This window comes from Pyrus communis, chromosome 7, assembly GCF_963583255.1.
Source record: "Pyrus communis chromosome 7, drPyrComm1.1, whole genome shotgun sequence".
Classification (NCBI taxonomy): domain Eukaryota; kingdom Viridiplantae; phylum Streptophyta; class Magnoliopsida; order Rosales; family Rosaceae; genus Pyrus; species Pyrus communis.
In genome coordinates this window covers 7,103,847-7,109,936 of record NC_084809.1, presented here as the reverse complement: position 1 = coordinate 7,109,936, position 6,090 = coordinate 7,103,847, and positions in this window count along the sequence as shown.

Below are 6,090 nucleotides of genomic sequence, written 5' to 3'. Positions count from 1 at the left end.
ACAGGCGAATGTCCAGCCTATGGGCAAATGATACTGCCTACAAGCAAACGATCTGCCTATGGGCGAAAGTCCTGCCTACGGGTGAATGATGACATGCCCGACCCTAATATTTTCCAAACACCAGGATAGGCACGTACTGGCCAACACCCGAAAGTGACGAAGTCATACTAACATGCATGAGAACAACGAATATGAATATAATAAATGAAATTTAAATATGATGAATATGCATTTAAGGAACTTGTTCAAAGTATACAACTAATCTAGAACACTAAAAAGAAATAACATAAAATTGAATGAACAAAGCAATAAGTTCTACACCGAGAGAACTCGAAAAAGCCCATACGGGAGTGTCTTGACGCCGGGGTTGTACGCCTCGATTCTAAGTCCTGAGGGGGCGCAAAACAAAACATGAGTGAACCAAATTGATATATAAGTAATACTCAAATAGTTAATCATCAAGTACTAACCCCCAAAGTTTTATGAAAACTCAATAGTATAATATGTAATAGGTTTTTTCGAAAACCCTAGCATGCCATAAAACCTTCGTGAAACATATATATCATATAGTGTGCTTAGTAGTGACATATATAAGGCTTATATATATATATATAAATAACTTTATTCGCCCGAAGGCAGTATCATCTCCCAAACGAAGCCAATATATAAGTATCTTCCAGTTGAAGCCACCCTACGCCCGACCAAAGCCATATAATATCTTCCGTCCGTAGGCACTACAACCTCCGGCCAAAGTCAATATAAATATCTTCCGCCCGTAGGCACTACAGCCCCTAGCCGAAGCCAATATAATCATTGTTTCCAAGTCCTTATCACTAGAAGGTTTTACTGCGCATGCACCCTAATCCCACCAGAAGGTTTTTGGCAACCTTAATGAGGAAGTTTCCCTTCCAAAAGTACCCCTAATTCCACATGAGGCCTGATAAAAATGGCTAAAATTCTCATAAATAAAATTTCAATTATTATAAACTGATTAAACGTTAAATTTAGACGATACAATGATTAAAGATTGATGATGTGAAATCTCGTCCCAAATTTAGTATATTTTCATATTAACAGACTTATGAAATTACCATTTTGCCCTTGAGTTAACTTTGTTTGACCATCTCATCGAAATGCGTAGTTTTAATTTAATTAATTTACTCTTACCGTACTTATCGCCATGAATGCGTAGGTGCGAACATATTCGAATTCGGATTTATAACGAAGTTTCTACATTCGAACGTCGAACGTCGAACGTTTTCAGATATTTTTTATGTTTCATCCTATATGTTCTTTGATTACGAACTGTGGAACCCACATGGGATTATTGTCCCTTATCTCCTCACCTTACCTGAATTTGCCCCTTTCCCTTTTGGGATATTTTCTATTCTTTTGTATTATTATATTATAATAACACACTCTCTCTATCCCCCATCACTTTCTCTTTTTCTCTCTATCTTTTCCCTCTCCCCGAGCCCTCACGTGAGCCCACGTGCAGGCCCACGCAAGGCCTGATTTCTAGGATCTAACAGGATTTGGGCTAGATCCGGGTCCTGGGTTGGGCTTAGGTCCTCTTAGTTGGGTCGAGGATTTTGGGCCGAGGGTTTCACGGGTCTGGGCTGCAAGGTTGGGCCTGGGCAACTAGGACTGGGCCTGGGTTTAGTGGGTTACACAAGTGGGTTTAGGCCGAGGGTTCAATGGGCCCAAAGGGTTTTAGGTTTGGGCCTGGTAGCCCGGCCCAAGGGTTTGGACCAGTTAACTAAAATGGGTTTGAGGGTTTGGGTTGGGTTCGACCCATTTCCAGGTAGGGTTGGCTGGGTTTCGAAGAGAAGAAGGCCGGAGCATTCCCAGCTCCGATCAACTCCAAAATTTAACTAATACAAGTCATGCGATAAATGGATTTAAAGCTACAGAGAAGGAGAAGAGAACTATACCAAAATTTTGTCCCGCCATAGCCGGAGTTGGCCAGAAGACGGCCTGGAAGGTGATGGTTCCCGCCAGAATTTGAGTTTAGTTCTCAGAGGTGGTTTCTTCGTTGTTTTGACGTTCAAAACACACAAATACTAATAAAAACTAATTATGAGGACCAAAGGAAAATGTTTAGAGTGTTTTCGAGGCATACCCATGTCAGAGGTCAAAAAACTCGCTGGAGTTCGCTTGGGATAAAGATGAATAGCACCACCCTTGCAGCAAGGTTTAAGGTCTCAAGCTAGGCTTCTCGCTCGTGGTGGTGACTGGTGGTGGTAGTTTGTTATCATGTAGGTGGAGTGGGTGAGTGTGTGGTGCTCGGGGGAAAGGAATAAGCGAATGAGAGAGATGGAGAGAGTGAGGTCCGAGAGGGAGTGCTACGGGAGAAAGGAGAAAAAGAGGAAGAAGGAACATGGGTTGGGGACAAGAAATCAGAGGGTGGGCCCCCTTGGGCACACCAAATAAGGTCAAAAGCAACCAATCCAAAATATCTAGCCCAAAACCAACGAAATTACGAAAAAGCCCTCGTTCCAAAAATTTGTAAAATAAATATCGAGTCGGGTTGTTACAATCTACCCTCATTAAGAAACTTTCATCCCTAAATTTGAAAATAACATCCTACACTCAAATAGTCGAAGATAGGAAAGAATATATGTATAAAGAAGAAATCAAGTCAAAGTGGTTGCATTAAAGATAATATGCCACGCCGTCGTGAGCGGTTTGCCAAATCCTCTTTCATGCCTCCAAGCTCCTACTTTCATCCCCCATCAATAATGAAGTAAAAACATACTTTATAAAGATATAAAGTCGAAAATTGTATAATAACGTATAGTCAACGCTATGTACATATAATACAATAACGTCAAAATACAATATATATATATATATATATAAACTAATATTAGGTAAAACAAAATACTTGTACTGAAAATCAAAATCGAAAATGAAAGTGGGTCTCACCCAAGCATTCGCAACGTCACATACTCCAAGAACAGATGTGTGGCTTTGGGTCGAGCCCTAACAATAAATAAATAGTAACAACTGTCGAAGATGGGTCTACCTACCCACTTGCTTAACGAACCCAACGAATATGCCATCAATATTACAATCGGCCGCCCGTGATATCGACAAAACATTGTTGTCTCAATAAGAAAGTAGTAATTTCCTAAGGGTGTAAACATACTAATTTGTCCAAACTCAAGTCAACAACATAAGCACACAGTTTCCCACAACGAAAAGAAATCAAACATCCAAAAACCAATTCGTAGAACTCCACTGTCCAACCAGTGCTGTTAATAGAATCTATCATACCACGTATCTGAAGGAAAATTTGTGAAAAACAAGTTCATTTGAGCAACATCAACAACATGCAATTAACAATTAAATGGCGGAATCATGTTTATATGCACTCAAAAACAAAACTTAACCCATGAACTTCAAAGCCTAGTAGATAGGTGAACCAAGACTCAACTCAAAACAAAGTGAGTTGAGAAATCAATACCTTTGTAGATTCCTCTTTGCATAAGCAAAGGCTAATCACCCAAAGAGAGGGCCTTCATTCCTTGCATCTTAGATCCATGGATTTGGATGGATGAAAAGGTTTCTCCAAGTTCCCAAAATTGAGAACCTCTAAGTCTCCACACCAAGGTAAGATTGGAGAAGAAATGAGTGACCTTGAGGAAGTAAGATTGCTAGATGTTTTCCTCAAGAGTGGCCGGCCATTTTAGAGAGAAAGGAGAGTTTGTTCTCATCTTTACTCCTTTGAAAAACCCTTAAGGATGAAATGGCTATAAAGATGTCTTTATACCACCTCACAATGGAGTGGCAAACTTGCAATTAAGCCAAGTTCACTACCCTCCTCTAAATGGCCGAATTTAAGGGGATTTATTGGGCTATTTGGGCCTTTGTGAATCATTATTCATTAAGTTGTCATACAACTTAAGTCAATGGACTTGACGTTCGAAGCCCATTGGGCCTTAAGGTCCAAAACTATCCCGAGGTCTTTTAACGAACTTATTCGTTAAATTAATAATCATATTAATTAATCCTTGCCATAAATAATTAAACCATTTAATTATTCTTACTCATCTCCGTTGAATCTTCAATCTCTACCTTACACGGTGTACGATCCGTTAGGTTCCTTTTAGCGAGGTAGTGGGCGATTCAAACTCTTTCAAATCGATTGTGAATTGAAACTTACTTTCAATTCTCCCGTTAGTGATAATACACTTTTAGGGCTTCCACAAACCATGGTTGACGCCTAGCAGCATGTCATGGTTACCCAAGCTAATCAGAAGAGGTGGAGAACCTATTCAGTTTTAGGATTACAAATGCAATACGGTCTTTCTCTAATACAATACTCTTGACCACATTGTTTGGTTTGATAGTTTATTCATGTCTACTATCCAATGTGAGTCTTGTGCTTATATGATTACCTTGAATGTGATTTGGAACACATTCCAACATCTCATTCATACTCTGGCCAGAGATTCTAAATCATATCATAGAGTATTCTCCCTCAAACAGTTTGAAGGTTAAAGATCCCTTGTTGCGCATTCACTTGCCTCCATGGCTAAGTGGCTTAACCCCAACGATGCCGTGGACACCCTCCTGATGGAGTGACTTTGACATAATCAAAGATTAAGGACCTAACCACAAGACAACTGTGATGCCTCAGGTCAAAAGACTAATTTGCATTATCCCAACCATGAGTTCTCATGTGACATGAATATGAGAACTCTTCGTTGATCGTGTTCAGTGAACTCATTCTCTATTGAGCACCTACGTACTTGTCTTGATGTCACACACACCAATGACTCGAGACTAGTCACTCTCCCTGAGAGAAGACATAGCACGTACTGATCTTAACGGACTGTCAATGCCCAATTGGAAATCCTATGATCAGGAACGTTTAGGATGTGTCTACGAAAGAATGGCCTCATGAATCTAACTTCTTTAGATCGCATTCTTCCAATCACATATTCCTTGGACTTATCGTTTAAGCATATAACATTTATATGAGACGGCTCAAACAATAATGTTTGCCCTTAATATTAAACTAGATTAGTTTAACATGTGAAATGTCCATAAAGTATCATCATATGATTGGTTTTAGGGCACATTTCCAACAGTATCAAATAGTGCTATACACAAACTAAAAATAAAACTATCGTCGTAACTATTTCAAAAGAGATCGGTGCAAAATCTAATCATTCCGAAACCACAAATCAAAAGAACGCAACACTTCTTTCAAGACCTATATAGTTAGTTCAAGACTATCCAACAGCCTGCAAATAAAAATGCGATACATGATATACAACTTATTACTCAAGACCTTCACGACGCGTAGAGGTGAACACATATCGTAAACATGTCTTTCGTGACTAACTGCGATCATCGCTCTCCTGGCCAAGGAGTACAAGGTTCGAAACCTATATTAGAAGAACAATCACTCGGACTACTTCTTTCAAATAACAATTGCCACTTCACATCATTCACAGAAACTGGCTCAGAATTACCAGACTCGGAACCCAGGATGAAATTTAATCTCAGTATATGTATACAAAATGTGTGTTAGGGTTGGGTGGAAGATACCCTGAAAATATTTGGGCAAATGAACCAATATATATATATTGTTGGGAAAGGACTACTAGAGTACGATATGTTGTCTATGAATTGTAGCAAGATAATATGAGGTGGTTATTCATTCCTGCATGAAGATAGTGATTAGTGATGCAATCTGCTAACCACTCGTACTACAACCTTCACCAATCCTATACTAAAAGACGGCTCAAACCTCAAAGCCACATGAAACTCTTCCTGATAAGTCTAGTGGGCTCGTGAAAAGGTTATGCTCCAAATATTCCTGCTAGCATCAACATGAAACTAGGCGCACGCATCCGCCGAGTCGATCTATCGTGAGTTCCTCACTGGTTGAGCATGAAACCATGTCGAGAAGGCTAAAAGAACACTCTAGGATTTGAGGGTTAAAACAAGTCCATTAAATTTAGAGTACAAGATATCTGGATTTGAATATACAACTTTGATGCTTGAGTTCATATAAGTACCTAGCTTGATTGGGTAGTAACAACTCAAAATGGTCAAACCTGAAAAATTAGCTAA